The sequence below is a fragment of the Lynx canadensis genome, chromosome B3 (genome assembly GCF_007474595.2).
Source record: "Lynx canadensis isolate LIC74 chromosome B3, mLynCan4.pri.v2, whole genome shotgun sequence".
NCBI lineage: Eukaryota > Metazoa > Chordata > Mammalia > Carnivora > Felidae > Lynx > Lynx canadensis.
In genome coordinates this window covers 105,357,413-105,379,879 of record NC_044308.2, presented here as the reverse complement: position 1 = coordinate 105,379,879, position 22,467 = coordinate 105,357,413, and the positions used below count along the sequence as shown (strand labels likewise).

Here is a 22,467-nt window from a genome sequence, read left to right as displayed (position 1 = left end):
CAGATTCTCTTACTTAGGGATTTAATGGTTACAAAAAGAAGTTTAGACTCTCCCTTCACCTGGGCCAGTCTGGGGCACCCCGCCCAACACAATCTATGTGAAGCAGCCAGTAATGTTGTCAGAGAACACAGAAGAGCAATACACTGCTACGCCAAAGCCGAATTTTAATATCGAAATGAAGTAGGCTGGGGACAAACTACGGCTAGGGAATTATGAAGTCAACTTAAATAACTGAAGAAAGAAACCTGTAGCACATGTGGTTCTCTAGCCCACAAGGCACCCTGGGCACCAAGGGCTTGTGCCCTTGTTAATGGCATGCTGTGAACCTGTGCTCTGCAACACAGTCAATCAATAACTATCAATATTCGTTATTTCAAACAAATCTTTAGGGCAGAATGATTTGGGAAAAAATGAAAGATGGTATAATCAGTATTTTCTGGTTTTCTCTAAAAATCAGCATCTCTCAAGTTTCCTTTACTTCACAAAAATTTCAGTGGATTTAGAAGAAGATATTTAAATGAACATTATTTTAAGCAATGCATCATTGATTAAAGCAAGCAATAGATTCTCACTGGTGACAAACATTCATGTTAGCTATTGTAATCATCCTGTTGGAAATCTAAAAATTAAGTATGTCAAAAAATTAAATGTAATACAGATGAATGAAGAAAAAAAGCTTACAAAGAACGGTTTTAGAAGAAAATATAGTTTTAGGAAGGTAAGATTGTGGGCAAATACAAGTTATCTGTTATATTGACAATCTGCAAATAGACCAAAATTAAACATCCAACTCTGATATTGTTTTAAAATAATCTTTACATGTATGAAAAGTGCTTATTATGATGTTACTATATAAACACTGTCTATTTTCACTTCCTACTCTGCCTCTAAGTTTCTGAGAAAGAGGGAGAGGTTACTGCTTGGCCCCTTTACAGCTACCTTTCCGATTTTACACAGCACCTATAGTACAAAGGTGGCCACAATGGTACCAATCAGTCCCACCTCAGAGGCCCCTTCCGTTGAAGAACCACTTTGTGTGTGTGTGTGTGTGTGTGTGTGTGTGTGTGTGTGTGTGTGTGTGTAGCAAGTAAAATTAAGTGGCAGCCTGCTCTGAAGTGATTGCTTCAAGGCCCAGAATTTAAACTTCTCTATTGTGTTATAGTAAGAAAAAGCAATGTCATCCCCTTTTATACCAAACAGAGCTGGGTAGAAACTAAGAAAAGAAAAAGGAAATCTACCATAGGTCTATCTAGGATTCCATTACAATTTTTTTTTATGTGTCCATCATTATTATAGGAGGTGTTGTAAAAACCACAAGGAAGAGTAAGACAGTCTTAATCCTCTTTAACCATAAAGACAAAACTACAGAGTTGACAGTAGTGAGCAAATCTTCCAATTAATGCTCCTGTTCTACCTCAAGTATAAGGGATTTTAAAGACTAACAATTAATTGAGCTCTCTCCCTGTTAACATCATACCACTTCTAGCTGTTAATGTTTCCATTCTGTAACTCGAATTCTTCTTCTATTCTTGGTAACTTCTCTTTGCCTCTTCTTGTTCTAGTGCCTTCTTTTTTTATTCTCTTTAAGAAAGTGCTATATATTGTACCTGGCTGGCTTTGGAGAAAGGAGCTGTGAAACCTCTTCTAAACAGCGACTTTCAACAGGATTGGGGTAGGGAGAAGGGAAAATCTGAATCGCTTTTGGGGCTTTTTCTAACAAGGCCTCCCATTCTGATAGGTCCACCCTCCAAAGGAGGTGTCCTCCCTCAATGGGACTTGCCGCTGCAATGAAACACCTCGGATTTCTTAACAACCTAAATGTGAATTTTATACACTGCATAGTCTGCAATAAAAAGGAGCATGTTTTCTAATATTCAGATTCTTTGCTTAACAAAAACATTTTCCTGAAACTTACAAAAACAACAGCTTATTTCTGCTTTATTAAAACAATGAATTTTAACTCAAAAAAGAATAACTGCTTCATTACTCCAAACCAAAGCATACTTAAGTCATTTCTTTATATCCAACAAAGCAGCGTTAGTAAAAACATCCAAATGGAAATAATATGCTAAATCTGTTATTATTTTTAAGATGTGCCTTCAGTAAGTCATTTCATAGGCTGAAGTGATTTACTGCAATGCTGGGATTTTCATAAAAGAAAAGAAAAAATAAATGGTTTGCCTCCATTATTCTTCCTTATTTTCCCTAAGATGCCTAATTCAGTCCTTTATGTATAGTTGTTCAAGAAATAGCCAGCCGACCAATGTTTCTGAAACCTTTATATCATATGGATATACTACTCTGTGATCTTTTAGAAGTCATTTTCTGGGGAAAAAAAAAAAAAACGCCCATTTTATTCTATTCAGTCTACACTGTAGTATGAAAAAAAAAAAAAAAAAGTTGCAAGTAACTGACAAGCAGACATGATATTCGAGAGTCAGCTGTAAGCCAGTAGCTAAGAGCACAAACCTGGAAGCGAAACTGCCTGAATGCAAATCACCGTACCAATGGGGGCTAGCTGTGACCCCTGGGAGAAATACCACCACTTGGTGGGATATTACCATTTTGTGCTTCAATTTCTTCTTCTATCTCATGGGTTTCTTATGATCATTAACACAGATTATATATGTAAATAACAGAGCAGTGCCGACATTTATTACTCAACAAATGGTAGTTTTATTATTATTTTGTGGCTTGTGATTATTTCGAAATAGTTTTGGACAGGGAGATTTTTGTTAAAGAAAAAGCAACTTTGCTGCTCATATATTATAGCAGTAGAGCTGCAAGGGACCCCCGAGATCGTCTTATCCTTGCTAAGATGGTAATCAAGATTCAGAAAGATTAACTGACAAATCAAGGTGACATATTAGTAAGAGGGACTGAGCCCAAAGCAAAACAGTTCTTTCATCACCTCCCAACTTTTTCATACTCTTCTACTAGGCTATGTCTTCAGATATTGAGCCCTGTCAGAACAATCAGAAATCCTCTCTTCTACTTTTAAGAAAATTACCAAGGAAGGAAACATAGTATAATGTTTTAAGATTTAAGAGCACAGCCTTTGCTTTCAGAGTTGGACTGCATTTGATTCCCAGTTCTGTCATATATTAGCTATGTGTTCTAGGGCAAAATACGTCAAGTCTCCGAGCCTCAGGTTCCTCAGATACATAATGAGAATAGTATGATCTACCTAACCGGGTTGATGATGGCTCTTAGCAGAGTACCACACATACAGGAAGTATACACAGATGGTACCTACTATGTGTGGTTGATATTATAAATGTAAACAAAACTCTGCCCAAAGTGGGAGACAGTCTTGATTCCTATAATAATTTCTCCTAACAGTAAAAAAAATAAAATAAAATAAAATAAAGTAAAAAAGCCACTATCTCAGTATCAGAGTCATCTATTGTCATCTGTCCCTTTAACAAGTAGCTACCTCATAATTCACACTTGCTGGGTGAGGGGGTTCACTGAAAAGGTGAGTATTGTGCCTTGCAGGTGAGGATTCAAACACACTGTATACCCTGGCCAACGTGATTTAAAACTGCTTCCCAAACTTGTTGTCTCTTACACTTCCTCATCCTACTGCTCAAAAGTGAAGAAACATAACACTCATTGGTATTTAAGACAAAGGCTGAGAAGGGAAATTTTCCAAATATTTGATCTACAAATTTCTATGGAACTTAGCAGTGGATAAAGCTAAATAAAAAATTGAGTCACAAACAACCTAAGCATATAATTTATCCTTTTTCCTTTACTGCAAAAGACAAATGTGTTAACCTTTATCTAAATGTTTAAAGATATCATGACATCAAAACAAGTGATCTGAAATGGAACCCAAGGCTGGGAAAGCAGGGACACTGCTGAAAAAGCTTTAAATGAGGACACACACTGGTTACTAGGCTATGGTAGCACTTGTATACTATGCTTGTCCCAAACACTCACCTTAGTTCAATACTTCAACTTTTTATCTAAATGGGCACTCAAAATCTTGTAGCTACATGGCGCCCACTTGAAAGGAGGCCACATTGTTATATTTCTTTTCTTTCTTTTTATTACATGTTATTGTATTTCACAAGGTGGTATTTAAAAGGATAGCAACCCGGGCTTCACAATGTTTGTACTCTTGTATTTACAATTTTTTTATTATTGGCTTGAAAGTTTATCTTTTGGTTTTTAATACTATCTTTAGTAAGAATCACCACTACAGCAATACTTAAATCTATACATTATTATTTTAGATTATGATTTTAAATAAATTCTCTATGGATTATTTAAGAAAACTGCATGGCACTATATGGCTGTTAAGGATATAAAGTTGAAGGCATCAAATAATAAATTTTTTAGCCCACAAAGCAAGAGTTTTTAAATGGGTGCCATCCAGAATATGAAACAAAAGCTAATAAGGAGAAATCTAAAATGAATAATGTTTAGAATACCTGGATGTTGTATACCAATTTGAGTTCACTGGGGAAAAAAAGGGACCATTATTAGAGTAGTTAAAAAAATATAAAAAGAAATTAACACCTTTTAAACAAATAATCTGGCCAGATTAAGTTACTCACTGGCCGCCTATCTAACATGTATACCATTCTCTCCAATAATAGCATTTTAGAAATCATATCTTGGCAGCGTAAAAGCTTATAGTCAACTGCCAAGGAGGTGACTGGTAATTTAAAAAATAGATGACCTACCTACCTGAATGCAGACCAAGCTTTATTTGAATGACATACATTTAATTATTAAAGCTCACTAAAAACCATTTAAGTACTTGCATGTATTGCTGTGTGGTGTTATCACAGAGTTCCTACCTTTTAGGGGCAGGAATGTCTAGAGGAACATTCCAGCATTAAAATTTGGTTGAGAACTGAGAGTTAGAGTAGACAATTTTATCTACGGTGCACTTCCTGTTGGTTGAATAGCCTGTGACACAGCTACTAAAACAAATTCCTGTCAGATAATTCTTTATAAAAGCATGCCGTAATGGTTTGAAAACAAAAAGAATCTCAAAAATTACAATAGGCTTGCCTCGTGAAAGAAGCCGTACATTCTGTGTGATTTCATTTATTTACAGTAGAAAAATAAGAGGACTAGTCACAGGACGGTGGTTATCCTTGAGGGGTGGAGGCTGTAACAAAGGCAACATGAGGGGGCTGTTGGGGGGTGGGGTGCTGGCGATGTTCTGTTTCCCCGAGCTGGGTATGGATTACACAAGTGAGCTTCATTTTGGGAAATTCTTTCAGCTGTACACTCATGCTATATGTATTTCTCTGTGTATATACTATACTTCTGTTGAAATTGAAAAAACAAAACAAAACAAAACCCAGTAGATTAGTTTCAGCAATTGAAAGGTGATTGCTTCACAGTTTTGAACTGTTTTCCAACAATTGGAACAGCCAAATAACTAATTTTACCAGCCGTTAACACCAAGTGAATAGTTGCTAACTCACAGGCCATACTGCTAATGACCAAGACAAATTCCTTTCTGTTTCTTTTCTTAAAACCTTGAAATACCAGGGAGCTGAAATTATTCAGAAGCGGAAGGTGAATTTTGTTGTTGTTGTTGCTGTAGTTGGGACTCCACAGGACTTACTACTTAAGGGATACTTGATGCTCTGTGACAATTAGCTACTCAATGTATTTGAAATCATAAACTAATATCATTTTACCTAATCTTGAAAACATTTCTAAAACATTAATACCTTCTGTAAAAGTCATTTAATTCTTTTTTGGTGCAAAAGAGTTTTGCTGTTACACTTTATGAAGCAATGTGACATCAGAGCTACATTTAAACACAACTCTTGGGGCGCTTGGGTGGCTCAGTCGGTTAAGCGTCCGACTTCGGCTCAGGTCATGATCTCGCGGTCCGTGAGTTCAAGCTCCGCATCGGGCTCTGTGCTGACACTCAGAGCCTGGAGCCTGTTTCAGATTCTGTGTCTCCCTCTCTCTCTGCCCCTCCCCCGTTCATGCTGTGTCTCTCTCTGTCTCAAAAATAAATAAATAACATTTATAAAAAAATAAAAAAATAAAGAAATAAAAAAACTCAACTCTTATTCAACAATAACTCGTACAACTTTAATGACACACGGCCACAGATTGTTACAAAAGGTCACTGTTATCCCATTCTTGTAAGTGACATCTGATGGCTAACAAAACTGGAGGCAAAGTAACTCCCTAACAGTTACTAAGTACTTTGAACCCAAGTGCTTCTACAGTTTGCATACAGAACATCTATTTTCCGAGATGGAGATCCTTCCTAAATATGAAAACTTCTCCAGGGGCACCTGGGTGGCTCAGTCGGTTGAGTGGCCAACTTCGGCTCAGGTCATGATCTCGCGGTCTGTGAGTTCGAGCCCCGCGTCAGGCTCTGTGCTGACAGCTCAGAGCCTGGAGCCTGTTTCCGATTCTGCGTCTCCCTCTCTCTGACCCTCCCCCATTCATGCTCTGTCTCTCTCTGTCTCAAAAATAAATAAACGTTAAAAAAAAAATTAAAAAAAAAAACTTCTCCGTATTACAGCCTGTGACGATCACTAAAATGACACCGTATTATCTGTGTAGATTTTATAGTAGATGTTTGCCATATCTAGCCATTCCTAACTAAATTTGGAAACAAAAATTAAATGTGACACGGTGACCAGTTTACTTCCCCAAGGCCAGGCCGGGTACCTTTTGAAAAAGAGTGAGAGAATGAAAAATGAGCTTTCAAATCCAGGAAGCCACTAGAAAATAAAAACACCACCATTCCAGATCCTAAAATTAGAGCTTTAAGGACTTTCTGTTGACTAGTAAGTTTTTGGGGGGAGGAGGAGGGGGGGAGGGTGGACTCCTGCTCACTGTACACACGACACCGATGGGAATAAGGGCCAGTCCAAGTTCTACGTTACCATCACTCTGGGTAATAGCTCCAAGCTGCGAGGCACAGCTGTATAGGCCCTGCCAGCAAGGCCATCGCAGCCGCGCTTTGATAGCGTGGGGCCCTGAAGTGTCAGGATATAGAGAAGGCAGCAGTTGTTGGCTGTGAAAACAGTCTGATACAAACCAGATGGGAACTTACTAGATGGGCAACACAAAGGAAAACAATTGGCTCATTCAACAAAGTCAGGCCCCTGCCCCAGAGAATTCACAGAAGACAATAACAGTCACCCAGAGTTGATGCAAACAAGAAACAGCCATGTGGTTACAGTTTAAAGAATTGTTTTTCCTCAGACTAAACAAAGTTTTGATTTCTAATTCTTGTATTCATTAATTGTAGTTTGGTGAACGAGCCTTTCTGTCAAAGACAAATATTTCATTTATATAATATATACTTTTGTGACACCAAGAGAAATACATGGGGACATAGAAACTAATTTTGTGCTGTTTCCTACAAAGTGTTACGAACATAGGCTAAGCTCTTTCAAGAAACTGGAAAACCTAGAGAGTGACTGCTCGTGCTGATGCAGCAATTAGAAAAATACCCAACGTAGTATTTCCATGACTTCCTAAGTCTGATTTGTTTTGATGTAGGCAGAATGACACAAAAGGCAATAATTACAAGGTTCTCAGAAGTACATTTCTACCTAAATAATTTTTTCTGACTTCATTACATGGGAAGTATTATGGCAATTATATTCACGGGGAAAAAGAGCCAGCATTCTCCCTAACCTGACTGTGTGAATCTCCTCACACTAAAAAGTGCCAGTTGACGAGTACAACCGAGAGTAACAATTAGATTTTAGGGCACCTTTTTGGCAATGACATTTCACTTAAAGACTTCTATGTGTTACACAACAGAGTAATTTGTTCTGGTATTTGAAAACATAGTATATAGCATTCTAGCTTAAAATAATTCACAGCTGCATCCTCCCCCCTCCCCCCCCCACTGGAAATCCCAGCACAACATGGGCCTCTGCATTTACCACTAATTACAAAATACACCCAAGAAAGCCTTCTACCTGTAATCATCATTCTTTGGTGATGGATAGGAGCCTATCGAGGAAGCTGAAAATAACAGTATTTTCATGCACATGTTTGAACATATCTTATAATGAAGTAATCCTGTTTTGTTTTGTACATTTATAGCAAAAAATAATGAGGTTTCACAGAATTGTGAAAATGTTGCACCTGAGACACAGCTCACATTTCCAATTTACATGGGCTGTATTTCCAGACTTTTCACCAACTCTTCCTGCCCTAAAAACTGAGGTCGAACACTTAGAGATAACTTTCCTGTTGCATGAGATCTTTCATCCCTGGCAAGGTAATTCTGAAGTAGACCAGAGAGACAGAAGTGGGGTGACAACTTGGTGTGTGGAGGCTGATGCCATCGTAAGCATTTCCAGCCATATGCATTTCCCCTTGCTCTCTGCTGCACGCACATTCACACCTTTTTTTTTTTTTAAGGTCTAAATTAGTGTGTGGCAATCGTGCTGGATAACTGACCACTTTGACTAAATTTACTCATCAAATCCAAGAAATCGGTCTCTGCTTATATTACAAGCTGAATTCCTGTGCAAAAAGCAGGCAAGGAAAAACTAAAAAGGGTTATTTATTAAAGTGTTACGTAGAGGGAATTAAGAATAAATGTGTCAGTTCTTCTAAAACTTTGTTAAAATTTTTCTCAGCACATGGAATCAACTCTCTCACATAATGATTAACAGAGGCAGTTTGTCTTGGGCTTATCAGTAAATGTATTTGTTAGACCCTGGGTTAACCTATGAAAAAAAAATAGGTTGTTACCATTTCTATTATTAGGCGTACTGATAATTATTTTCACACTTCTTCAGAATCTGCCCATTTCTACCTTAATGGGATGCTTATATATATAAAGATATCAGCATAATGAATTGGCATAAATTTTCTAAGAAAAAAACAAGTAATTACATTTAATAAGTTTTACTTCATAAATAGATCTTGATATGATTTCAGAGAGTAAGACAAGGGCCAAATCATGCAGGGTCTTTTAGGTCAAAGTGAGCAGTCTGGACTTTATTCTGATGCAAAAAGAAGTCTTTGGAGGTTTCTGAGCTGGGAGTCATGTGATCTGACTCATATTTTTAAAAGATCACTCTTGCTTTGAGTGGATAATAGACAAGAGGGGAGCAAAAATGTATACAGGAGAGAACAGTTGAGAAATTTCTCAAGATAATACTAAGGTTGAAAAATGTTATGCTTAAAAAATCAACTGCACACCTGAAGAAGGCAGAAAACTTAGCTTGATATCAAGTCACTGAAAAAAACTCTTGGTCGGTTTTATTGGAACACTGGAAACCACAGTATCAAGCAACAGTATTTAATAACGTCTGTAAACATTGAGATAATCTAAGAGAAGTGAGGTTAACCTCTCCGAACCTCTGCTTTCCCAACTGTATAATAAAAGTAACAACAATAATAAGAAAAACATCTGTACATATTCACAAGTTTGCTGTGAGAATGAGAGCTACGCTACATGAGACTTCTTTGTCATCTGTAAAGCACCTGACAAATGTTGGTTTCATTGTTGTGTGTTTGGGGAAGAAACAGATCTACCATACTTGGTGATGACTGGGTTCTGTCCCAGCAAAACTTTACACAAGATATACTGACGGGAGTATGGTCAAATTAGTAAGGAGCTTGGGAACAATATTATATAAGGAAGAGTAAAAGGAACATAACACACAGACTTTGGATTATGATTGCTGCCATCAAAAACTTGAAACACTGTCCCACTGAAAGACCTAACACCCAATAGGACAAAACTAGAACCAATAGTGAGAGTTATGGAGAGGTGAATGTTAACACAGAAAGAATAATTAGTGCTTTCCAGCTGTAAAATGTATAGCAAACTAGCATGTTCCCTATACTGTGGGGTGATCATCTGTTTGGTCTAATTTCCCTTTTGCTGGCTCCCTCTCATTTCTCTCTTTAAATCTTGAAAGTGTCGGGATCTTAAACCTGGGATGCTTCTCTTCCCTTTCTGTACTCAGTCCTTAGGTCATCTCCTCCATACCCACAGCTTTAAATAGTGTCCACACAATCAACTCTCAGATTTACAACCCCAGTCCCAACCTCTTCCCTGAGCTCAAATAACAAACTGCCAACCCAATTCTTCACTTGGAGATTTATTAGGCTTCTCAAACTTCACATGCCCTATGCAGAATGACTGGTTTTCACCTCACTCTTCCCAGTAAATGACACCATCATTCACCCAGTAACTTTTGGAAACTTAGGAGTAATTAATCCTTGCCTGTGCTATCTACTACACTACACATCTGATCCACTTTAATAAGTAATTTTTGAAATGAACTCATTCTTCAGTAATTCTATCAGGTATACCATCAATATATAGAGCGGGAACGTGACCACTGCGACACCCCCACCGGGGCCCATGCCACTACCATCTCTCATCTTGATTACCGCAAGTCTTCCGGTTGGTCTCCCTGTTCCCAGTACTGTCTTCCTATAGTGTGTTTTTTAGCTAGCTGCCAGGGTGATCTATTTAAAAATGTAAATTAGAATTTGCCATTCTCCTGCTCAAACCTTCCACAGGAATCTCATCATACTCAGAATAACATCCAAATTCCTTCCCAGAGACTTACAGGGCTCCATGTGATCTGCCTACATTTCGTTTCTCATTTCCTATCACTGACCCCCTTGCATACTCCCCTCCAGCCACGCTGGCCTTCTTGCTGGGTAAGAAACAGATCTACCATACTTAGTGATGACTGGGTTCGGTCCCAGCATAACTTTACACAAGATATACTGACACATCAAGCTCATTCCCACCTCCAAACCTTCATTCTTCCTAATCCTTCTAGATGGAATACTCCTCCCCAGGGATTTGCAAGATTTCCTCCTTCGGTTCATTCTCTGCAAATGCAACTCTTTCAAAAAAAACTTCTCCAACCAAATGTTTTAAAGCAGCAAACCACTCACCTTGTTCTCTTCATTATTCATGACCCTGCTTTATGACTTTTTAATTGACACTAGAAGTGCAAATCGCTATCGACGTTATTTTTTAAATAAATAAAGCAATACCTTTAAAAAATGTTTTGTTTTTATTTGGAAATAATATAAAACTTGGAGCAAAATTGCAAGAATAGTATAAAGAAAGAAGCTCATATATCACTTACCCAGATTCACAACTGTTAACCTCTTCCCCTGTGTTTTAGGTTGGTGTGGTATTTATCCATGACTACATTCAGGTTATGCATTCTTGGGTAGAATACTACATGGAAATGTTGTGTCCTGCTCAGATATCCTACCTGGATAGCACACAGAGTTTATCTGCCCCCTATGGTAATATTAATTTTGACTGCCCAATCAATGTACTAGCTTTTGTTTTCCCTTTCAACTAATGAACCAATCTATGAGGAGATACTTAAAGACCACGCAAATATCCTTCTCCTCATTAAAACTTCCTTCTACATTTAGCATTCACTGAGGATTCTTGCCTGATCTAATCTTTACTAGGGTGGTTGCAAAACGCTGGCTTTCTAATATTAGTGCTCACTCCACATTTGTCTGTTGACACTTGGAATTCTTCTGTAAACCCTTTATTTTTTTCACAGCATTTATTGTCATCTGAAATTTTTGTAAATTTATTTACTATTTATAGGGATTTCAACTTTTATGTTTACTACAGTATCCCAAGGTGGTGAACGGTACCTGGCACATAACAACTACTCAAGAGTGAATAAATGAATGAATGAATGAATGAATGGAGAGAAAGAGAATTGTTAAAAAAAAAAAAAAAGGCCCCTGCACTAGATGGGACAACAGAGTCAACTAATACATTTGATCCAATACACATTTACTGAGAACCTACCATATAAGGTGCTGTGCTATAGAATGTAGGTGGAGCAGGGATGAATGAAATAAGGTGACTGTGTCTAGGAAATTTCCTTCCTAGAGAAGGAGACAGGCTGTAAGAAAATACTCCTACAGAATATGACACTAATGAGGGCTAGAAGTGAAATATATGCCAAACAGTATGGGCCCTTCAAGGACACAGAATGGATCAAGAATGTCTATAGGGGATGGGGACGTTGTGTCAGAGGGCAGGGGAGGGGATAGTTCTAAGTAAAGACACAGAAAAAGGCATGGGGGTGGGGGCGGGGGTGGGGTGGGAGCTCAGAAAATACAGGGAATAGGGGGATGAGGGGCTCAGAAGGAATAGAGTGATGAGGTATGTATGGCTACACATTACCTGAAGGATCATGAAGCCCATCCCTCATTCTGCAGATGAAAAATAAATGATCCTGCTTATTCTACACTCATTCCCGTCCCCCTATTTGCTTCTCCCTTTTCTCACCTGAGTGCCATCCCTAACCTCTTCTTTCCCCTCCTCCCCCTTCCCTCTCCACTATCTCTTTACCCCACTTTTCCCTTCTTCTATTCCCTCCCTTTCTTTTCTTTTCTTCTCTCAGGATGACATCTTTCCCCCTCTCCCTCTGTCAAGAGTAGAATGAGGTGGGATCAAGGTTGCAGGTGGAAGTTACCTTTATAGAGGGAAAAAAGCATAGCTCTTTCTTCAACCCCAAAGTAAAAAATATGAAAAGAAGAATTTGGGGACAGAATAGCTATAAATCTTCACATTCGAAAGAACAGACCTCAGAAAAGCAAAAGCATGCATTAAAAGAGAATTGAGGGATAAACCTGGGATTAAGGATTTGAGGTGAAGGGCTGGAATAGGTGCTATCTGGGAGTGAAGGTCAATATGAAATTAGTAAAAGAATTCCTGGGGAATGGCAAAAGTCCCACTCAAGCTCCACGGTTTGCTAACAGGCTATAATTACACAAATAGCATCATCATCCTGCAGGATTTGGTGAGCAGAGAACAAAATCAGAGACCCTTGAAAGTAGGAGGAATGCAGAGTGGGGATTAACAGAGATCAAAGAGACATCAAGTCTTGCATGGTGATAAAACAGAACTGAAATGGGTCAACCATATAGGTCAGGCAAGATAGGAGGCCCCAGGAATAGCCAGTCAAGAGAAGTAAGATCAAGTAATTGGAGGTCCCACTACAGGTGGGAGAAAGAACACATGACCAAAGTGGTTCTGTTTAACTGAGGCACTAGCTACTTCACAGTATCTGCTCCGGTGTCCCATTATGCAAATTAGTCATGTTAGGGGAGGAAGGAAAAAAGAGGCATTAAGCTGTATAACGAATAAGACAATTATCCCTACACACTCCAAGGAGCACAGCTGCTCATTATTCCAAATATATAGGCTCATCTTTGTTTACAGTTAGATGGGGAAAGGCTAGGGCCAAAGGCAAAAATTTGGGGGCATTTTACATAAATAAAATCTTATTCTATAGAACATCAATAATAATAGTGGTAAAAAGCAAAATTATTTATGGATAAGAAACTTTATTACCTTTTCTACATAATAAAATAAATTATGTAAGTATAGGGGTGCCTGGGTGGCTCAGTCAGTTAAGCATCCGACTTTGGCTCAGATCATGATCTCACAGTTTGTGAGTTCGAGCCCTGCATCGGGCTCTGTGCTGACAGCTCGGAGCCTGGAGTTTGTTTCAGAGTCTGTGTCTCCCTCTCTCTCTCTGTCCCTCCCCCGCTCACGTTCTGTCTCTCTCAAAAACAAATAAAAATTTTTTAAAAAGTAAAATTTAAAAAAATTATGTAAGTACAATAAAAAGGAAAAAAAATGTTCACAAGAACAAAAAGGAAGGTTACTAGGGGTGACAATGAAATTATGCTGCCTTTTGCCATTACAGGTGTATGGGGGGAGGGTATTTCCTAAGAAATTTAATCGTTTTCAATACCTTCATGTGTACCTGATACTGCCCCTAATCTTTTTTAATATATTTTTTTAGTTTATTTATTTATTTATTTTGAGAGAGAGAGCACAAGCAGGGGAGGGGCAGAGAAAGAGGCCAAGAGAGAATCCTAAGCAGGCTCCACACAGTCAGCGCAGAGCCCCACGTGGGGCTCAAACCCATGAATGGCGAGATCATGACCTGAGCTGAACTCAAGAGTTGGTTGCCCAACTGACTGAGCCACCACCCTGGCACCCTTGCCTCTAATCTTAATCTTTACTTTTAATCAGGATGCCACAGCTCATATATAATTGTTGAGCTCTTGAGTTATCAGTTTCTCTCTTGGATTTAAAGATGAGAGAATTGCTGACAGAATGAATTTACTAAAATACTCACTTGCCAATAGATAGGATTACAGATTGGAAATCCCCTTGGTTTAATAAGCTTCAGTATATTTAGTTGCCCAGCATGCAAGTCAATGGAAAGTTCTGTAAAATAACCCAAGATTTTATATATATCTTCAATATATTCACTGGAGAGTGAAAAATTGTGTTGAAAATCAGTTTATCTCCCTAACACTGTACAGACATGTCCCATCTATAACATTTTCTTGCAAACATCCTTAAAGCCCAGGACCAATTAGAGGTTCAATTCCTAGCTGTTAAATAAGAGCTGATTACAACATGAGTATTCCAAAAGGAGAAGTATCCTAGAGACAATCCGGCTAATCACAGCTAATATTTTCATAGCTCTTAATACATGTCAGGTCCTATTCTAAGTGCACTGCATGTCTCTACTATATCAACACACACACACAGACATTAAGTATCTTACCCAAGGTCACCAGCTAAGGATTAGCGGAGCTAGGATTTGAACCCAAGGCAGTCTGACTCCAGAGTACAAGCTTTATGTTGTAGTGCTTCTAATTCTATAGTAGAACAGAAGTCACAAGACTATCTGGAGTCATTAAGCAGTATTTCACAAAGGGTGGTCCTCCTCCTCCTGTATCAAAATCACCAGGGATCCCAGTTAACATTCTGATTCCCAGGCCACACCTCAGGCAAACAATCAAATTCTCAGGGAGAGGTGGGGATCTAGATTGAATTCAGAGTGCCAGAGATTCCTATGTCTGTGAAGGTTTGACAACCACTGTATTAGAGACTAACAAAGAAACAATCTAGTCGTAGTTCATCCTGTAAGTATAGTAAGTCTATATTACTTCTCTATTCTAATTCATTCTGAATTGAAATAACCAAGCTTCTTTTTTTATTTAGGGTAGAAGTGGGTTAGTAGAATAATCTGTTAGTTGAAATAATCTATCTAATTTTGTTTTATTTATATAAAACTAAATTTGCCAAAAAATTAAAAGATTATTATATTGATAAGAAGAATAGCATTTATAACACATTAACTTAGAACTGCAATTAGTTTTCTTTGGGGAATGGCAGTGTAGTATAATAGAAATATTCAGAAATATTTCAGTAATATTCAGAAATATTACTGATCTAAGAAGATCAGATGCTACCACTAATCGGAGTTATGATCTTTGGTTCTATTGAACTGGATGGTCCCTCTGCCTTCAAGACTTATGAATCTAGGGGTGCCTGGGTGGCTCAGTCAGTTGAGCGTCCAGCTTTGGCTCCGGTCATGATCTCACAGTCCGTGAGTTTGAGCCGGGCATCAAGCTCTCTTGCTGTTGGCACACAGCCTGCCTCAGATCCTCTGTTTCCCTCTCTCTCTGCCCCTCCCCCCGTTTGCACACTTTCTCTTCTCAAAAATAAGTAAGTAAACTTAAAAAAAAAAAAAAAGACAAATCTACCTCACTGATAACCTACATTTACCTGTACAATTATTACTTTGGAAAATTAAATTATTCTTTAGTGGCTGATGAATAAAAAGGGCACTAAGTTAATCTATTACTTTAAATTATATTTTACATCAATTTGATTTCAATAAAAATCATAAAACCTTTAAAGTCAGGTTTCAGGAAGTCTGGCTAAGGACAATGAAAGGGTTGCAGAGGTTTCTGGAATGTTGGCGAGTCTTCAAAAACAATGCTGGTGTATGCTTTTGGTGAGATGTGTTTAACGTCAAAGACTTGAGAAAAATCTAAGCTCTCCATGTACAGTGTACAATTAATTCTACAACAGGAAAATTAAATAATTTCCAAACTTAAAACTCTTACATAGAAAAGGAAATTACTTTTAGTGCCAACAAGTGAAAATGTTATGGAAATCCTTGAGCAGTTTTCAGTGTCTTATTTAACAGATCTTCCAGATCAATCCTTTTATATATTTTGCTCATTCTGATGGAATATCCTTAGTTACGCACATTTATCTCCATGATTACATATATGTGTGTGCGAATAAAGAATTATATATAATATATATTCTTTTACAAAGGTGTAAATCCTTTCTTGTAGGAATAAACAGCTGAAATAATCATCTGTGTTAAAAATCCATTAATGTGCCAGAGAGTGTCTTTTCTCCCATGGATTATGCCCCCCGTCCTCCAAACATCCTCACATAAAATGGAAGAAATGTATACACATAAAGACAGTCAGCAGTGGACCTAACACGTGTTTTTTTCATCACTGTAAGAAAAAAGTGACAATTTGACAGTACGATTACATAAAGGTATTTCTCTTTTCATACTTAATAGCATTCTAACAAATTATTGGAAAAGCAGTGATTTCAAAAATTATTCCTCTTAACCACCCTTTTCTTCTCTTTATCCCTTGAGAGTAGTTGCTTTGTCTTATTCCTCCCTCTAGGTCCGCACTGCCTTCTACAGTCCTAAACATGAAAAGCATGCTGGGAAAGGTTGACCAAAGAATGAATATACACTGGAATATTATTCAGCCATAAAGAGGAATGAAGTAATGATATGTGCTACACTATGAATGAACCCTGAAAACATGTTAAGTGAAAGAAGCCAGACACCAAAGTCACATATTGTATGATTCCGTTTATATAAAATGTACGGAGTGGGTAAATCCATAGAGACAGAAAGCATGTTAGTAGTTTTCAGGAACTGGGGGAGAGGAGAAAAGAAAAGGAATACTAACAGGTATGGGGTTTCTTTTTAGAACAAAGGAAAGGTTCTGGGATTAGATAATGGCCATGGTTCCATAACTTTAAAAAAAATACTAAAAACCACTAAATTGCACATTTTGGGGCACCTGGGTGGCTCAGTTGGTTGAGAGGCCAACTTCGGCTCAGGTCATGATCTCACAGTTTGTGAGTTTGAGCCCTGCGTCAGGCTCTGTGCTGACAGCTCAGAGCCTGGGGCCTGCTTCTGTGTCTCCCTCTCTCCCCCACTAACGCTCTGTCTCTTGCTCTCTCTCGAAAATAAATAAAAACATCAAAAAGATTTTTTTACTTGTATACTTTAAAAAGGATAATTTTAAAATAAGAATTATATCTCAATTTTTAAAAACAGAATGAATGAATGATGCCATACTATTCTCTTTTCCTCTAGAATTCAAGAAGACTGCCCACTGACTAATATGTAACCTGATTTAACTCTTCCTACCCTTGGGCAAATTCTTGGCTGCCCCCACCCTGCTCAACTAATTTGTCCTTGAAGAATAAGAAAACATCAATACTACAAAAGAAATCATACAATGTTTTAGAAAAGCAGGTAAAAATCTAAAAGCAGGCTTTAGATTATTCCACTATAGCTCACTATCTACATTAAAGGTGTCAGTAATTAGAAAACAATTGGGATGATATATTTTCTTTTCTCTCTTTTCTCCTTTCTTCTTTTTACTAAATAACAGAATTAAATGTTTGTGGTCAGTAGCAAATGATATTTAAGTTTGATTCAATAAATACTTATTGATTACTGTGCATTAAACACATTGGGAAACATCATCTCTTAAATAACAAACAAGATAACCTATCTTAAACAAACCACAGAACTATCAGTTTCTCTGACCTTCTGAATAATCAGTCTAGGCAATGTAGAGATGATAAAGGCAGTTCCTTCCAGAAAGCTGTTAAGTCACATAATAAATATGTATTAAATGCTTACTCCACAAAATGGTATGAAACAAGGAAAAGAATATCAGCTTTGCACTCAGGTAGGTAAGGGCTAGAATTCTATATCTTCAGTTTCTAAAACTGTGCTATGGGAAAGTTAGTTATCCTTCACGAACTTTATCCTTTTTTTTATAAAAGGGGAATGGAACTACCTGCATGTCATGGTATTTTGAGGAACAAATGAGATAAAAGAGAGTACCTAGCAGGCTGATAGTGGAAATTATCAGTAAAACTATGATCATGTTCAGGGCACAAAAAAGCTGGGGTTGGAGTTAAAGATAAATAAGTCATTTGCAATCGGAGGTTCAGTAAGGACTCAGAAAAATGGAGCTAGATGTTGAAAAAGAAAGACATGCAAAGTGGGGAAAGAAGAAAATTACACATAAAAGGAAGATAACATGCAAAAACATCAAGGCTTAGAAGTGTAGTGGGGCGGGGCGCCTGGGTGGCTCCATAGTCAGCTAAGCGTCTGACTTCAGCTCAGGTCATGATCTCACAGTTTATGGGTTGGAGCCCTGTGTCAGTATGGGTGCTGACTCTCAGAGCTTGAAGCCTGCTTTGGATTCTGTCTCCCTCTCCCTCTGCCCTTCCCCTGCTCATTCTCTGTCTCTCAAAAATAAGTTAACTTTAACAAAAAGTTAAAAAAAAAAAAAGTGTAGTGTGTGAGAGAACTCAGTATTTATTGAACTGGACTGGGTTAATGATACATTATATTGGATATTGGATGTGCCAGTAAAGTTTTGAGCTGACACTTCTTTCTTTTCTGAAATCTAAACATGTATTTTCAGATTAGCACATACTATCTTCTCTTCTGTTACTAGTTAGTTGCTATTAATTACAAAGCTTAAATGTCCCAGGCCTCTAGCTTGAATAAAATGTATTCTCAAATAAATACCTAGAAATCCAATGTATATTATATTGAAGATACAATGTATTATAAAAGTATAGCCAACTATCTCCTCCTGAAGTGTTAAATACAGAAAAAAAGATGTGAATAATTGTGTGTAAAATACTCAGTGTCACATTTAAACACCTTTTAACAACAAAACCTTTTATACATTCCCATATAACAAACTTTTAACAAAAGTTAACTAAGAAAATTCATAATAGAAAAGGGTCAGCAATATTTAAGTTAGCTTTACTGAAGCATAATTCATACCCAGTAAGATTTACTTTTTTTTTTTTTTTTTTTTTTGAGAAAGAGAGAGAGGAAAAGAAAGGTCACTAGAGAACAAGGGGTGGGGGGCGGAGAGAGAGAGAGAGAATGAGAATATCCCACAAAGGACAGATAGAGAAGTGGGGCTCACCGGCGGCTCGTGTTTTACCCCAAAAGGGGCTCATGCTCACCCGATGAGGGCATGAGCTCACCCGATGTGGGACTCAAACTCACGAACTGTGAAATCAATGACTGAGCCACCCAGGTGCCCAAGATTCACTCTTGACAAACACATGGTTATGTAACCACCACCACAATCCAGATCTAGAACATCTATATCACCTCCAAAGTTCCTCCTGCCATTTGTAGTCAAACCCTGCTCTCACTCCTAGAAGCCACTGATCTGTTCTCCTAATATAGATACTTTTGTTTTTTCCCAAATGTCATATAGCTGTAATTGTCACATAAATACGGTATGAAGACTTTTGAATTTGGCTTCTTTCATTTTATATAAAGCAATGAGACTCATCCATGCTTTTATGTATATCAGCATTTCATTCCTTTTTGTTGCTGAGTTCCATTGTATGGATGTACCATACATTGCTTATCCATTCACTTGTTGGAGGACATCTAGGTTCACTTCTTGGTAATCATAAATGAAACTGCTAAAAATTGAGTACAGGTTTTATGTGAATATAAGTCTTCAGTTCTCTTGAGTAAATACCTAGTATATGGACTGCTGGGTTGTACAGTAAATTTATATTTAATTTTAGAAGAAACTGCCAAACTTTTTCCAAGGTGGCTGTAGCATTTTGCACTCCACCAGCAATGTACAAGAATAAGAATTGCTCAGCCTTCTCATCAATGTGTGATGTTACCAGTTTCTTTGATTTCAGCCGACCTAATGGGTAGTTAGTGGTATCTACTTTTTAATTTGCACCTCCCATTAGTAACTAATGATGTTTAACATCTTTCTGTGTGTTCATTTGTCATCCATATAACTTTTTTTAGTGAAGTGTCTATTCAAATCTCTAAACTCATTCTTACTACTGAGTTTTGTTTTTAAAACATATTTTGGATTCAAGTTCTTTATCAAAAAGTGGATTTGCAAATATTTTCTCCTAATCTGTAGTTTATCCTATTTCATTCTCTTAACAGCGTCTTTTGAAAAAGTTTTTATTTTCATTAAATCCAATCAATCAATATATGCTTCTAGGAACTATGACTTTTCTATAACATCTTAAAAATCTTTGCCCAACCACAGGTCACAAAGATTTTCTCCTATTTTTCTTTTAGAAGTTTTAGTGCTTTTGGCTTTCCATTTAGATTTAGGATCCATTTTGAGCTAATGTTTGTATATGTTTGTGAGATATGGGTCATGGTTCATTTTTTTGCACATAGGTGACCACTTGACCCAACACAATTTGTTGAGATTATCCTTTCTTCATTCAATTCTTTGCTATTTGTGAAAAATCAATTGATTATAAATGTATGGACTATTTTTGGATTCTATTCCACTGATCTATCTACCTGTTAATCTTTATGCCAATACTACACTATCATGATTACTGTAGCTTTAGAAAATGTTTTAAAGCCATAGTGTAAATCCTCCAACCTCTTCTTTTTAAAAGTTATTTTGGCTATTCCAGGCCTTCCGCATTTCCTTATGAGCTTATCAGTATCTACCAAAACCTTATTAGAATTTTGACTGAGATTGCACTGAATCTATGGATCAATTTGGGGAGAACTGACTTCTTAATTTTGAGTCTTATCCATTTATATAGGTCTTTGATTTCTCTCATCAGATATTTTTGTAGTTTTTAGCACACAAATCATGAAAATATTTCATTAGATTTATACCTAAATATTTCACATTTATGTTGCTATGATAAATTATAGTTTTTAATTACAATTTCCAATTTTTCATTGCTAGTTCAAAGAAATATCACTGATTTTTGTACATTGATATTGTAGCCCCTGTGAACTTGATAAACATGTTGGTTCCAGTAGGATTTTTGTAGGCCTTGTGGCACTTTATATAATCATGCATGACCAAATAGAAGTAAGTTTATTTCTTCCTTTCTAATCTGTATGCCTTTTTTCATTTTTCTTGCATCACTGCATTGGCTAGAACAGCCAGTATGATTTTGAAAAGGAGTAATGAGAGCAGACCTCATTGCTTGTTTCCAGTTTTACTAGGAAAGCATTTAGTCTTTCACCATCATGTGTGATGTTGACTATAGGTTTCTTGTAATGTCTTTCCTTTATCATGTTGAGAAAGATTCCTCTGATTCTTGGTTGAATACTGTAATCATAAAAAGATGTTGAATACTGTCAAAAGCTTTTCTAGATCTACTGAGAAAATCACACTTTTTTTTTTTTTCAGTCTATTCATATAGTGAATTACATTGCTTTTTGAATGGTGAACCAACCTTTCTTTCCTGGGATAACCCCACCTGGTCCACTTACTGTCTTTCTATATATTGTTGGATTCAATTTGCTAATATCTTATAGAGAAATTTTTTGTCTATGTTCATGAGAGATATTGGTCTATAAATTTCTTTTCCAGAAATGTCTTTGTCTGGTTTTGGTATCAGGGTATTGGTAAAAAGAGTTCTTTTCTATTTTCTGGGAGAGTTTGAGTAGAACTGGCATTATTTCTCTCTTAAATATCTGGTAGAATTCTCCAGTGAAAACGTCTGAGCCTCAGGTTCTCTTTATTGGAGGATTTTAAGCTAAAAATTCACTTTTTCTTTAACAAATATAAGATTACTTAGTTTATTATCAGTTTCTTCTCAAGTTAGATAAAATTTTTCCATTTTACCAATGTTGCCAAATTTATGAGCATAAAGATACTAATATTACTTTATAATCTCTTTAATTTCCATAGGATCTGTACTGATTTCCTCTCTCTAACTTCTAATACTAATGATTCATGTGTTTTCTCCTTTTTCCCTCATCATTCTGGCTAAGGTTTATTGATTTACCAGTCATTTCAAAGAACCAGCTTTTGGTTTCACTGGGTTTCTATTATGTTTAGGTTTTCAATTTCATTCTGTTCTTTTCCTTCCTTCTGTTTATTAGAAGTTTAATTGCCCTTCTTTTTCAGGTTTCCTCCATTAGAGGTTTAGAGCACTGATTTTAGACCTTTCTCTTCTATTATCATGTAAGCATTTATGGCATAAAATTCCCTCTAATCACTGCTTCAGCAGCATCCCATGAATTTTGGTACGTGGTGTTTCCATTTTTATTCAGTTAAAAATATTTCTTTTTTTTCTTTTAATTTTTTGAGAGACAGACACAGAGAACAAGCGGTGGGGGGTGGGGGGGAGAGTGAGGGAGACATAGAATCTGAAGCAGGCTCCAGGCTCTGAGTTGTCAGCACAGAGCCTGATGTGGGGCTCAAACTCACGAACATAAGATCATGACCTGAGCCATAGCTGGATGCTCTACTGACTGAGCCACCCAGGTGCCCCAAGTTCAAAATAGTTCTAATTCCCTTTGTAATTTCCTTTTTGACCCAAGGTTT

The 22,467-nt window shown here is 37.2% G+C and overlaps 1 protein-coding gene across 7 annotated transcripts in view; it reads right to left on the bottom strand.

Annotated features, from left to right (window-relative positions):
- Positions 1 to 22,467, bottom strand: part of KIAA0586 (KIAA0586 ortholog) — a 118,128-nt gene that overhangs the window by 8,935 nt on the left and 86,726 nt on the right. The gene's annotated exons all lie outside the window — the stretch shown is intronic.